The following is a 15,096-nucleotide window of genomic DNA, read 5'->3' as shown; positions in this document are numbered from 1 at the left end:
ATTTCATATAATTTTCATAAATATGATTGTGTATATTACATATTATAATTATGTACTATTATATTACACTATTAAATAGTAAAGTATTTTCTGTCATGAAATATTATTCTTTTAATTCATTTTCAACCATTTTAAAATGTAAAAACCATTCTTAGTTTGCTGGCCACACATAAACATATGGCAAACCAGATTTGTTGGTTCATGGGCTGTCATTTGTGAAGCCCTGATCTAGCCGAACCTTCTCATCTCTTTTAACTGAGAATTAAACTGAGGACCAGAGATGTGAATTAATTCACCCAAAGTCACACAGCAAGTTTGATGACAGAGGTCAAATTAGAACCCCCAAGGTACCAAAGAGTAGAATAATATGCAAGAAGAGTGCCCTCAAGAACCATTTGAAAGACCAAGGACAGAGAACCAGAGCTTATACTCAATGCCATATGGATACATAATGACAATAGACAGCCTGACTACAGTGCCCGTTTCCTAGTAACCACAGCCTCTCTGATGAAAGATTGCTCCCACTTGTTATTTATAACTTATTTCCCAATAGGGAGGGTGAGTGATTTGTTTATATTTAGTTACAAGAGCCAGGGAAACCCTGATCTACCATCTCAGGATAGACACAAACCTTATAGCCACAGCTGCCAGGAGATGGGAGAAAGCAAAGAAAGCTGCAATGTACAGTGTAGCCTCTGTTACCAACAACAAGGGTCACACAGAGCAATTACCAACTGCCTGACACAAATAACAGATGGTGTGAGGGGAGACGGGAGGGAACGGATGCATTCCCATTTATGCTCTACGGAGGCAGTCATTACGAGAAACCTTTCTACACCTTGTTCATTACTGGGAGCATCTGTTAATTTTGCCTGCCTTTTGACTTTGTTAGCTTTACTTTGCTTCTGGCTCCTAGAATTATGCTCCTGAGAATGAATCCTTCTGTCTTTGAAGGGGTTTTCTTGATTCCATAGACAATTGGATGACCTGAAGTCCAAGAAGAGAGCACCAAGCATTACAGAACCGTGAACAGCCTATTAAATAGAAGAGAGTTATAGGCCTGAGTCAAGAGTTTCCAGGTGGAGTTGGGCAGAATTGACAAATGAAGCCAAAATCTGAGAAGGTACGCACTGAAGGGGTTATCTGGTCCTAGTGTCGTCCAACATCTTATTTTACTTCTGCAGGCTCAGAGAGGGTAGGTGACTTTTGTAAAATCACACAGCAATTTGAGTGTGCTCATATCTCATTACTTGCTGCCCCATGACCTTTCTGCTGCCTGAACAGCCTCTAAAACAAGGCAGAAAGTATTTCAAAGCAGGCAGAGGTGGAGTGTCAACATGATAAATAGGTGCAGAGCCTTCACTTCTTTTCATCTACAGATGTAAACACACAATTGTGTCACTGCACAATCATAGGAAAGTAGTCAAAAAGCAACTTTTTTTTACAAGACTGAGAAAGACAAGCCCTAAAACAACAACCCACCACTATTTGTGGTGCTTTTCAGTTAACAGAGATCTGCATTCCCCTGAGTTTTGTAAAAACTCTAAGAGGTCAACAGAGCAGGAATTGTCCTTGTTTTGAAGAGAATCCACTAAAAGTCATAGACATCTGCTATGTCCCAATGTTCTAAATGCTTCTTAGGTGTGAATAAATCCTCACAGTGATCCACTAAGGCATTTAAAATTATTATCCCCATTTTTCAAGGTTAGAAAGTAAGGGAGAGAGGTGAATTGATTGGTCCAAGATCACTGCCAGCATCTAGATATGGTGGACACACCCTAAGGTGACCTCCCCACACCAACAATCACAATTCTGTATGATACCCTTCCTTTGAGTGTCAGCGGGACTTGTGACTTGCTTCTTATCAACAGAATATGGGATATAGAGGGATATTACATAATGATAAAATGGTTAATTCTCCAAGAACACATAATGATTCTTAATACGTATGTGCCTAACAACAGACCATGAAACTTCAAGAGGCAAAAACTGATAGAGCTGCAAGGAGAAATAGATGAATCCACCATCATAGCTGGAGACTTCAATACCCTCTCCCAGAAATGGACAGATCCAATAGGTGGAAAATCAGCTAGGACACAGTTTAATCCAACAATGCCATCAATCAACTGGATATAATTGACATATAAAATACTGCATCCAACCAGAAGCAGAATATATGTTCTTCTCGAGCTCACATGGAATGTTCACCAAGATAGACCACATTTCGGGCTATAAAACACACCTAATATACTATAAGTGGAGAAGGCAATGGCAGCCCACTCCAGTACTCTTGCCTGGAAAATCCCATGGACAGAGGAGCCTGGTGGGCTGCAGTCCATGGGGTTGCGGAGAGTCAGACACAACTGAGTGACTTCACTTTCACTTTTCACTTTCATGCATTGGAGAAGGCAATGGCAACCCACTCCAGCACTCTTGCCTGGAAAATCCCATGGACGGAGGAGCCTGGTGGGCTGTAGTCCCTGGGGTCAAGAAGAGTTGGACACGACTGAGCGACTTCACTTTCACTTTTCACTTTCATGCATTGGAGAAGGAAATGGCAACCCACTCCAGTGTTGTTGCCTCGAGAATGCCAGGGACGGGGGAGCCTGGTGGGCTGCCGTCTATGGGGTGGCACAGAGTCGGACACGACTGAAGTGACTTAGCAGCAGCAGCAACATATTCTAAGATATTAGGTTGGTGCCAACATTCTATTAGGTATTAGATAGGCTATGAGATACATTTACCTGGTCCACCAGTTGAACTCTTACAGTTGTTACAAAAGCTAACAAATTTAAAAGAATAAAAAATATACAGTGTCTACTCAGACTACAATGGAATAAAATGAGAAATCTATAAAAGATAACTGGGAAATCCCCAAATATGTAGAGATTAAACATACTTCTACATAGGACATGGGTCAAAGAAGAAATCTCAAGATAACTAGATAAAAATAAAACAACTTATCAAAATTTGTGGGATGCAGCAAAAGCAATGTTTAGAGGGAAATTTATAGCATTGAATGAAAATGAAACTTATAGCATATATTAGTAAAAAAAGATCTAAAATCAATCATCTGAATTTCCACTTTAGGAAACTAGAAAAAGAAGAGTAAATTCAATCCAAAGCAAGATAAAGAAAACAAATAATGTATAAAACTAGAGCAGATATCAATAAAATTAAGAACAGGAACTCAATAGAGAAAATCTATGAAACCAAAAGCTGGTTCTTTGAAAAGATCAGTAAAATCAATGAAGCCTCTAGCCAGGCTAAGATAAAAAAGAGATGGGATGCAAATAAGTAGTAGCAGAAATTAAGGGGGGACATCACTGCAAATCTCATGGACATTAAAAGGGTAATAAAGGAATACTATAAAAAAAACTCTATGCTCACAAATTTTATAACCTAAAATAATAAAACTGACCAGTTCCTTGAAAGACACAATCTGCCAAAACTCACACAAGAAAGAGACCACCTGAAAAGCCAACAAACCATGGCAATGGTGGTAGGATATCACTCTCATAATTGTGTTACCTTATATGGCAATGGTGAAGGAAATTTGCAGATGTAATTAAAGTCCCTAATCAGTTTGACTTTCAGTTAATCAAAAGGGAGAGTACTCTGGGTGGGCCTGGTCTAATCAAGTTAGTTTTATTATAAGAGAGCTTAGGCTTTCCCCAAGATCAGAAACTTGAAGCAGCAGAACCTCCCTTTTTCTTTCTGGTCTTGAAGAAATAACTTCTACAGTCACAAGGAAATGAATTCTTCCAACAACTATGTGAGTTGAGAAGAGAAGAGGAGCCTAGATGAGAATACAAGGCCTGGCCAACAGACTTGTGAGACCCTAGGCAGAGGATGCTAAACCATGTCTAGACTCCTGACCCGGGGAAATGGAGATAATATCCTTGGGTCAGGAAGATTCCCCTGCAGAAGGAAAATGGCAACCCACTCCAGCATTCCTGCCTGAAAAATCCCAGGGACAGAGGAACCTGGTAGGCTACAGTCTGTGGGGTCGCAAAGAGTTGAAGACAACTGACGCATGCATAGAAGAGGAGCAAAAATTCCCACCCACTCTGACTCCAGAACATGTGGCTTAAATACTGGTTCTCAGATTCTTTCTGACACCAACTGGGAGACGTTTTTCCCCCCAAACTAATGAATTCTCTATTTCTCCAACACCACCTAGGTGTTCTACAGTTGAAATACCAAGGTTTCTAGGAATTCTTTGGACAAAGACCAAATATATTTTCTATCATACCACATTGGTCTTTAAGACCTTTCAGAGCAGGAGTATGATGCAACACAAGTGTCTAAGTGACCAACCAAAGACCACATGCCCACTGATGGAGGGACCAATGCCCCAGTCTTCATGCCTGAGCCCTTATGACTTCTCATTGTATCCCTAGCCTGTGCTACCACCCGTAAAATGCATAAAGGTAGGAAAAAGTAAAACTTTTAAAGGAGAATTTTTAATATATGAGAGGCAAGAAAACATTGGTAAAAGGTTAAGAATTTTCACATAAGTCATATTCATTATGATTCTGTGAGGTAAGTCAAAGGAGACTCAGAAAGTGAAGCTCATAGAAATGAAGTAACTTCTCCAAGGTTAAGGTCACGAGGGAGGCTCTGGCATTTGATCTTGAGCCTGACACTCTCTTTCTCTTCCTTACTACACCACCAAGGAACAAAAGGGGGAATATATCAGCTATCTTCTAGTTTCCAGGCCTTAAGGAAGGACTTAATCAAGAAATTTATATCTCCACAGAAAGAAAAACTAAAGAAAATGAAAGATTAAAGTGCAAAGGATTTAACTTAATCCGAAGGAAGAGCTTTCCATGGGTAAGGTTAATTAAAACACTTAACAAGATTTTATTTAAGAAAAAACACCAAAAGGCTTGCAAATTCTCCTTCCAGATTTCTATATATAAAGCCTCCTATGAAAACAGCAAGAAGAAAGGTTGGGGATCATTTTGCAAGCTGGTCAAAACACTTGGAAGCACAAGGTTTTTCAGATTTGACCGTAAGGATGAACTGAGTAACACTATAAATATCCATCATAGTTTGCTTAGAAACTATAGCAAATAGTAATAACATTAAGTGTTCATATGTTAATTTCCAAGTTTAGAATAAAAAGTAGTTTTTCTCAGGAAATCATTGGAATTATTTTTTTTAATTATCAACAAAGAAAGGAAATGGATTCAGGCACAAGTTTCTGTACTTACATAGAGTATTTCATAGGCAAATACAGGCTCTCCACAATCCTCCCTAACCCCCTGACTCACTGCAGGGTTGCAAAACTTCCCTCCTCTCCCACAACCCTGCTTTCTACTCTCCTTTTGCTGCTACGCATCCACTGCTGTGTGAGACCTTGTATTCAGGCGGGAAGCTTTGATACACCACAGGCAGTCTAAGGAGATTTAGGTGACTTCACATGCCATGTGGTGGGAACAAAGGTATTAAAAAGTGAGGGGGACAACCTTAAATTCTACATATTTCTATACCCCTCTGGCTCAAGATCCCCCAATTCCATCTTTTCTTTTCAACCTACTTCTTACACCCAGGCTCCTGCTCTAAGTTCTTTGACAAAATGCCCAAGAGAGATTGACTTCCTCTGAATATAGCTAAATCACATTCTTAACTCCTGATGTCATCTACAGACCAGTCCTTTCCATTCTAGAACCTTTATCAACATCTAACTGCGAAGAAAGGTAAGAGAAGTAAAGACAGCACTTTCTTGATTGAAAAGAATGGGACCACAAATTCCAATTTAGGAATACAAGGAACAAGAGGGACTGGGCAAGGGATGCTCACAAACAATGGTAAAACTTGGCATTATGTAGCAAAAGTCTTTAAATAACCAAATCATTTGGTTCAGGCACTCTACTTTTAAGGATTAAACTAAACAAGATAAATAAGACCTGTGTAAGTAAGTGATATCAGAGAAGGCAATGGCACCCCACTCCAGTATTCTTGCCTGGAAAATCCCATGGACGGAGGAGCCTGGTAGGCTGTAGTCTATGGGGTTGCTAAGAGTCGGACACGACTGAGCGACTTCACTTTCACTTTTCACTTTCATGCATTGGAGAAGGAAATCGCAACCCACTCCAGTGCTCTTGCCTGGAGAATCCCAGGGACGGGGGAGCCTGGTGGGCTGCCATCTCTGGGGTTGCACAGAGTCGGACACGACTGAAGCAACTTAGCAGCAGCAGCAGCAAGTAAGTAATATACCATTTTCATAGATATGCAACTACTCCCATTTTACAGATGAATAAACTGGCTGCAGAGAGGCTAAATAACTAGTCCAAGGCCATACAACTAGCAAGAGGTGAAAACATGATTCAAAACAATTGGGGCCCAGAGGCCACGCTCTTTACCACTCTGCTCTCCTACCTGTCCCCTGCATTCCCATAGTTCCAAGCCACCATTAAAACTATAAAGGAGGAAATGAAAACGAATTTCTTTATGCCTCTTATATTTACAACAAAAATACTGAACCCAAAGGAAGTTTATGAGACGTCTGAATATTAAGTGGTTAAACAATCACTAAAAGTTAGTTTAAGAAACGAGGTAGAGCATCCTCAGGCAAAAGTGGTTGATGTGATTTCTTGCTGCATTTCCATATACAATCAGTCCCCTTAGCTCTGACCCTCACTCTAGTCGTAATAAATCCACATAGCCTCTTTGCTTTGACCTCTTAGTCTTCCCAAGATTTTACAAACCTTATAATCAGAAATGTCATAGAGAAAGTGACCTCCTGCTTAAGAGGTTCTATTTCAAACAGAAAAGATAGGAATCCTTTTCTGATAACCAGTATTTGTTTTTGATTTAAAAAAAAAAACCACTGTATTTCTCAGCATTCTCCAGAGAAACAGAACCAACAGGATATAAGAATCTCTCTCTTTCAGTATATATACACATATATATCGGCCAGAGCTTTCCTGGTGGCTCAGACAGTAAAGAATCTGCCTACAATCTGGGAGACCCAAGTTCTATCCCTGGGTCGGGAAGATCCCCTGGAAAAGGGAATAGCAACCCACTCCAGTATTCTTACCTGGAGATTTCCATGAATAGAAGAGCCTGGCGGGCTACAGTCCATGGGGTTGCAAAGAGTTGGACATAACTGAGTGACTAACACTTTCATGTATACTGGCTGCACGAATGTGGGGACTGACAAATCTAAAATATGCTGGGCAGGCTGGCAGACTGGGGGTCCAGGAAGAGGCTGACACTGCAGGTTCAAGTCTGAAGGCTGTTTACAGGCTGACTTCCCTTCTTCTGTTGGAGATCTTTGTCTTTTCTCTTAAGGTCTTCAACTGATAGGAAAAGGCCCACCCACATTATGAAAGATAATCTCCTTTACTCAAAATCTACTATTTAAATGTTCAGTTCAGTTCAGTCGCCCAATGATGTCCAACTCTTTGCGACCCCATGGACTGCAGCATGCCAGGCTTCCCTGTCCATCACCAACTCCCAGAGCTTGCTCAAACTCATGTCCATTGAGTCGGTGATGCCATCCAACCATCTCATCCTCTGTCATCCCCTTCTCCTCCTGTCTTCAATCTTTCCCAGCATCAGGGTCTTTTCAAATGAGTCAGCTCTTCACATCAGGTGGCCAAAGTATTGGAGTTTCAGCTTCAGCATCAGTCCTTCCAGTGAATATTCAGGACTGATTTCCTTTAGGATGGACTGGTTGTATATCCTTGCAGTCCAAGGGACTCTCAAGAGTCTTCTCCAACACCACAGTTCAAAAGCATCAGTTCTTTGGCACTCAGCTTTCTTTATAGTCCAACTCTCACATCCATACATGACCACTGGAAGAACCATAATTTTGACTAGACGACAAACCATAGTTTTGTCTGCAAGGTAATGTCTCTGCTTTTTAACATGCTGTCTAGGTTGGTCATAACTTTTCTCCCAAAGAGCGAGCGTCTTTTAATTTCATGCCTGCAGTCACCACCTGCAGTGATTTTGGAGCCCAGGAAAATAGTCTCTCACTGTTTCCATTGTTTCTCCATCTATTTGCCATGAAGTGATGGGACCAGATGCCATGATCTTAGTCTTTTAAATGTTGAGTTTTAAGCTACCTTTTTCACTCTCCTCTTTGATTTTCATCAAGAGGCTCTTCAGTTCTTCTTTGCTTTCTGCCATAAGGAAGGGTGGTGTCATCTGCATATCTGAGGTTATTGATATTTCTCCCAATAATCCTGATTCCAGTTTGTGCTTCATCCAGCCTGGCATTTTGCATTATGTACATTGCATATAAGTTAAATAAGCAGGGTGACAACGTACAGGCTTTACGTACTCCTTTCCCAATTTGGAAACAGTACACTGTTCCAATCTGGTTCTAACTGTTGCTTCTTGACCTGCATAGAGATTTCTCAGGAGGCAGGTAAGGTGGTCTGGTATTTCCATCTTTTGAAGAATTTTCCACAGTTTGTTGTGATCCACGCAATCAAAGGCTATGATATAGTCAATAAAGCTGGGTATCATAGCCTAACAAGTTGCTGCTGCTGCTGCTAAGTTGCTTCAGTCATGTCTGACTCTGTGCGACCCCATAGATGGCAGGCCACCAGGCTCCCCCGTCCCTGGGATTCTCCAGGCAAGAACACTGGAGTGGGTTGCCATTTCCTTCTCCAATGCATGAAAGTGAAAAGTCAAAGTGAAGTCACTCAGTCATGACTGACTCTTAGTGACCCCATGGACTGCAGCCTACCAGGCTCCTCTGTCCATGGGATTTTCCAGGCAAGAGTACTGGAGTGGGGTGCCATTGCCTTCTCTGAGCCTAACAAGTTATAAAATTAACCATCACAACCATCAACATTCTTCATTATGCCAGTTATTAAAGCTACAATTCATTCAGCTAATAGGAAGAGACATACTTTTAAATTTATCCCAGAAAGAAATCAAACCAGTCCTTCTTCAAATTGTGTAAGGTTTCTGTGTGCTAAAATCCATATTAAGTTGGCCTTGATATGGCCAGTTTCCTCCTCAGCCTACACTTTACCCAACAGTAGTTGATACTGTTTTTCAATATCATCATGATGGCTTTTAGTCTCTTTGACTACACATTTCCAAGGAGGCAACACAGCATAAGGTGCTATCACATTCCACTAACATGATATCTCTCATCAATTAAATTATCCCAGTTGCTTTGATACAGATAAGTAATTGCAGTCCTTTTGTTTATAAATCTGTGTCTTGGATTAAACATTCATGGTATCCATACAGTGAAGAAAAACAGAGAAGTGTTCCACCCCTAATGAAAGTTTAATCGTGATCTGATAGCAAGGTCTTACAAAAAGCCCAGAGCTGCAACTGTGTGGCGTGATCTCCTCATTGGTCAAAAGGTAGGGACTGCACACCCGTCACCTGGGCATCTTTGCCAGCCAACTCATTTCACTGCCAGCCCTCTCTCTCTCCCATTTGAACAACTTCCTTCTTCCAATTTTTTACATTATCTAATAATTATGGAGCCCTCAGAAGAGGCACAAAACTCCCAAGAGCTGGATTTAGAGGAGATAACTAGAAAGCTTTTATTTCTTGACAAATGGAGGGAAATCTTTAGTTATCACCGGTAAGATGTTCTCATTTTCTCAATCCTCTAGAACCAGAGGGATTTCTTTTTTTAAATTTTATATATTTATTTTTGGTCTTTTGGGGGTCTTCCTTGCTACACTGGCTACTCTCTCACTGTGGTGTGCAGGCTTCTGATTGCAGTGACTTCAGTTGTTGCAAAGCATGGGCTGTATGGCTCCTGGGCTTCAGAGCAGAGGCTCAACAGTTTTGGCGCACAGCTCCAAGGCATGTGGGATCTTCCTGGATCAGGGATGGAACCCCTGTCTCCTGCATTGGCAGGTGGATTCTTTACCAATGAGCCACCGGGGAAGCCCCCCTAGAACCAGGGGGATTTTATGTGGCTAAACAACCAGCTTTTACGCTTGCTATGTGAGAAGTCTCCATTGCAGATTTACATTTAAAATGCTTCAGGTATAACTGTTTGCAGAAAAAGCATCCCAAGCAAAGTGGAGGTTGAGGAGGTTTGAGGGAATAAGGGTTGAATAGAGTGAGTAATTTTCTTGATGTTTTCTCTTTCATTTATAGGTTGGGAACCAATAATACAACTTCTCAGGTAATTACTTTTCTCAAAGCCAGAGTGTTTTCCTCTAGTTGCTTCTTCAAACAATCACATTAACAGCATAATCTCCATTTATTCTGTGCATGTAATGTCACTCGGGCACTTGGCATTTAATGTGTGAAAACACAAAACTGGAAACCCTGTTGGAGATCTTTTCTTGTGCTTTCTTTTTTCATAAAAATCTCTTCTTACTTTTACGAGCTACTTTGCATCATTAAAAGCACCGTATGGTTATTATTTTCAAAAAAAAAATCATATGAGAATCTAGAGTTCCTACACTTGTGCAACAGCACTAGACTCTGACATCCAAGTGCTTCAGTGATCCTGAAGAAAAGTAGTTCTGAAAATAGTTATATTGATTCAGCCCCTGAAAAATTGTTTTCCTTCACTATCTTCAAACAAGGAAAAGATGACTGAATTCAGATGTTAAAAGGTATTTTAAAATCTGTTATACAATATAAGATGAAAGATGTTTTCCTCTCCTGTCACCTGAAAAGGTTAGAAGGTAACGGGCTTTGTATTTCAGATATTAATTCAATCACTGAACAAACTCTGCACAAAATATTAAGGTGATTTTCCTGGCACTAATGTATAATACAGTCAAACAACTGAATTATTAATATTTTAACTATAGCACTAAAGCACCTTGCTCCAAGTAACATAAGATCAAAAACCTTATTATTTCTGCTGAAACTCTCTTAGCCAGTCTACATTCCAGTCAGAGAGAGAATACTTCTATTTCAGTCCTAGAAGTATTAAATGGAGCTAGCTATCGTTTGGGGGAATAGAACAGTCAAAAGATAAAACAATCTTTGCAAGGAAAAAAATAAACAAATGTTGAGTTAAGCTTTCCACAAGGTGGGGGAAACCCCCTGCTACAAATGTAAAGATTTTCCATGTAATTTACAAAATGCATCTTATCCCATTAGTAGTCTATGACTGGGATGCTGTGTTTCTGAGATAAAGTATCTTAGCCTCTAGGAATCCAGAAAACAAGGAAGGCAGTTTCCTTCATGTTTCAGCTACCAATTTGTCAGACATGTTTCATGACATTAGGATAGAAGTCTAAACCAAGTGGAAGAAGAACTGATGCTATCTTATATTTAAATGCTATAAGAATCAGTTAAGAAAAGTAAAAATGGATTTTTTTTTCTTAAAGATGGGAGTGGTTTTTTTTAAGGAAGAAAATCATTGCACTCACTTGCTAGGGATCAGGAATCTGAGAGTATTAAAAGAAGGTAACCTGACTTTGTTTATTGGCCAGTTAACAATATAATGGGAAATACTTCGTATAGACTAAAAAGATTCACTCATTGTTTATAAAATGTTGTCTCCTCAAAACAAGAGACAGTAACATTTACAACTGTCTATAAACACAGCTTCAAGTCAAGGTCTTGATAGCATTAATTATGTTTCCATAGTTACACTTAACCTCATCAAGTCACATAAAACTTGGGAGAACCCCTTTGACACAGACACTGGGGTTTTTCTGCCTCTTTTTTATCTATTTATGATCATTTTCAGACATCTCTAAAAGGGAGACAACATTTTATGAACACTGATATTTCAGGGAGCAAAAGAAAAGAAGGAAAGCAAGGGAAAAGGTCATCACCAGCTGTTTGCTTTGTTTTTTGGTGGTGGTGGCATTTTACACAGAATCATGAAGGTGACCGTATATCTGCTGGTGAAACTGAAGATGGGACAGGAAGGTCTCAGCCAAAAGGACAAGGACATTTGCCATCAAGTTGCCTTTGTCCTGTTCCCAAACCCTCTATCATCTCTTCAAAATCGGGCGGCTTTCCTGTCTCCCTAGCAATGGCCACGGTAAGTATAGCTTGTCAATTAAACATGAAACGAAACGTAATCTTCCCCAAACAACAAGGCTGGGGGAATCTAATCAGCTGTCATATGAGAGTATTATGGAAGATAAGACTACAGACAGTTGTTATTGCTAAAGGAGAATATAATGAAAATGACTTATGCGTGGTATTTTTCAAGGACACTGGTGATGTTACAGTCTTTCCTTCCCAATAAAGAGTCTCTCTTTATTGACTTCCTCAATTTGACCGCTAAAAGTGAAGGCATGAGGGTGTTAAATTCAAATAATTGACCATATGAGGTAGGATGGGGTAGATGATAAAGATGGCAAAGGTGGAAAAACGAGGTAGATGTGGGAGAAAGGACCCCTGTGCCATGTGGACAGGAGGAAGATGGGGAACCTTCCCTGGCTCAGTCCCGCAGCAAACACATGATCCCAAGGAGGAAACACTTTCTGGGGTGGCAACTAATAGTCAGATTTGAAGAGAACCTAAAAGTTTGAGAATCCAAGTGGATCTGGAAGCTGCTGTTTCCAGGGACCATTTGCTCCATTCAAACCTTGACCAAGGTAGGGGCGAGGGGCTGAGGCAGAGACCCAGCCACATCTCCTTGTGTGGGCTGGGGGCAATGTCTTGACAAGTGGCCAAAGGACCAGCTGTCATGGTCAATGAGGTGTTGTTGGGACCTGGGGAAGCAAAGCCAGGGATCAAGGAAAGGAAAAAAAGCACCAGTGAGGCTGAGCGATCTTTCCAACAGGATTGTCCTCCAATATCGCCCTTTCAATCACAGTGAACATCAGGGATAATTTCTCCACATTCAGCCCATCCCCTCAGACTATATTATAGAGACATAGGCAGAGGCCTCTCCTTGAGGCCCTAAGAACAAAAGTAGGAAGAGGTACTTTCTTCCTGAGGACATGCTGCCCTACACCTGGGTATACTCTCAGAACACACCCAGGACCAGCCTGACCATCCAGGCAAAGACCAGCAAGGCTGCAGTCAGGCCACCATGGACAGAAAGTTCTGCAGTCTGTGCCCCATAGGCAGGATCCCCGCTGGGAGTGGGGATGGGGGCCGGACCCCTTTCTGGGGGAACCTCACAGTCTCCACCTGCCTTGTGAGCCCAGAGGCCAGGCTGGCCCTTACTGCAGTATTTCCAACCTCAACATAACCCATAACTGTTCCTCAGGCTCCCAGATGGGACATCATCACACACAGCCTACAGCCCCCATGTTCTTCATCTTCACGCACATCCTCACAGGCTCCATGGAGCAACTCTCTCCACTGCTGGAGTTATGGTACAAACGTGCTGGGAGGCACACATGCTCTGTCTCATCATCACAGATCTTTCTGCCTCAACCCACCTTCCCCCTTATGCTCGAATGCCCGATGTCCCAGGCAGACAGGCTGGCAGGGCTCTCAGAGATGCAGTACTTGGCTCATTGGTGGCCCAGCCCCTGGATGGTGCTTTAACTTGTATCTCAGGCATCTAGTTTACCACTCTCCTTTTGAATAATCAAGACAGGTAAAGTGTCATCCTGTTAGAGTCTCCAGCCTCCATGGTTATTCTGCCTATGATGTGCTATAGGAACAGTAGTTAGGGCAACTGAAGTCATCCCTCAGTATCCTGGGGGATGGGTGTCAGGCACCCCCAGAGAAAACCAATGCCCACCACACTCAAGTCCCTTATATAAAATTGCCTAGTACCATCGGTCCCCCAATATCCTCAGGGACAGAGGGCTGAGTGTATCTGTATTTTACTGTACAAGGTCTTTAATGAACGGTTTATTGTTGTTCAATCACTCAGTCATGTCCAGCTCTTTGTGACCCCATGAACTGCAGCACACCAGGCTTCCCTGTCCTTCACCATCTCCCGGACCTTGCCCAAACTCAGGTCCATTGAGTCGGTGATGCCATCAATCATCTTGTTGTCTGTCGTCCCCTCCTCCTCCTGTCTTCAATCTTTCCCAGCATCAGGGTCTTTTCCAATGAGTCAGTTCTTCGCATCAGGTGGCCAAAGTATTGGAGCTTCAGCATTTGCATTAGTCCTTCCAATGAATATTCAGGGTTGATTTCCTTTAGGATCGACTGATTTGATCTTGCTGTCCAAGGGATTCTCAAGATTCTTCTCCAACATCACAGTTCAAAAGCATAAATTCTTTGGCGCTCAGCCTCCTTCTGTATGGATGGTCCAACTCTCACAAGCGTACATGACTACTAGAAAAACCATAGCTTTGACTAGATGGACCTTTGTTAGCAAAGTAACATCTCTGCTTTTTTTTTTTCTGTCTAGGTTTGTCATAGCTTTTCTTCCAAGGAATAAGCATCTTTTATTTTCAATCTTTAATAAACAAGTATTACTGGCCACCAATGAATTTCTATGGAGAAGGTCATTTTAAAATTTACACATATCAGGAAACAGGAAATAGACTACCTTTTATATGCAAAACAGAGAAAACTATGATTCTATACTAGTACTGTATTTGCCTGCAAATGCACACGGAATTTTCCAGACGATTTCCTAAAATGTGACAGTAGTGGCGGGGGGAGGGGGGGAGGGACAAAAGACTTAGGGCAGGGAGAAATCTTCTTAGCATAGCTTTTTGTGCTCTCCGGATTTTGAACCATGTGCGTGGACAATCTATTTTTTAAAACACCATTATAGGACTTCTCTGGAGGTCCAGTGGTTAGGGCTCTGCGCTTCTAAGGTGGGGCACGTGTGTTCGATCCCTGGTCAGGGAACTGAGATCCCACATGCTGTGTGGCACAGCACACCCACCCCCCACCCAAAAAACCCCAAAACTGCATTTTTTAAAATGCCTTTATGCATTTTAAAAGGGGGGGGGGGGGGAAAGAGACAGTCACCGATGTTTCCAAAGTCTTCTAGTTTCTCTCTATACTGTGGAGGCCAGTGAGCCTGGGTCTGAATTCTCCCACTCGTCTACAAATACAGACATGATGCAATTGGAGACCTCCTCGGTAACTTTTCCAAGATAGTTCTCTCCCTTTGGAAAAGGCTTGGAGACAAAAGAATCAGACTTGATGGAGTGTTAAGGAAGTCCCAGAAGAAGAGAGAATTGATTTTTCTTCAAGAAAGCTGAATTTGGACAAATTCCAATTATCAGGACCAGATGATAGTGTGTCCTT

At 41.5% G+C, this 15,096-nt stretch overlaps 1 long non-coding RNA gene across 1 annotated transcript; it reads left to right on the top strand.

Moving 5' to 3' along the window:
• The first annotated feature begins 979 nt into the window (after positions 1 to 979).
• Positions 980 to 11,959, top strand: LOC104985285. The gene is made up of 4 exons (XR_824877.1): positions 980 to 1,123; positions 4,763 to 4,836; positions 10,099 to 10,126; positions 11,789 to 11,959. It is a non-coding gene; the product is annotated as an uncharacterized LOC104985285 (long non-coding RNA).
• Positions 11,960 to 15,096: the final 3,137 nt, after the last annotated feature.

Source organism: Bison bison, unplaced genomic scaffold, assembly GCF_000754665.1.
Source record: "Bison bison bison isolate TAMUID 2011002044 unplaced genomic scaffold, Bison_UMD1.0 scf7180017864042, whole genome shotgun sequence".
NCBI classification, from domain to species: Eukaryota; Metazoa; Chordata; class Mammalia; order Artiodactyla; family Bovidae; genus Bison; species Bison bison.
The sequence above is the reverse complement of the archived record's forward strand: the minus strand, read 5'-3'. Positions and strand labels throughout refer to the sequence as shown.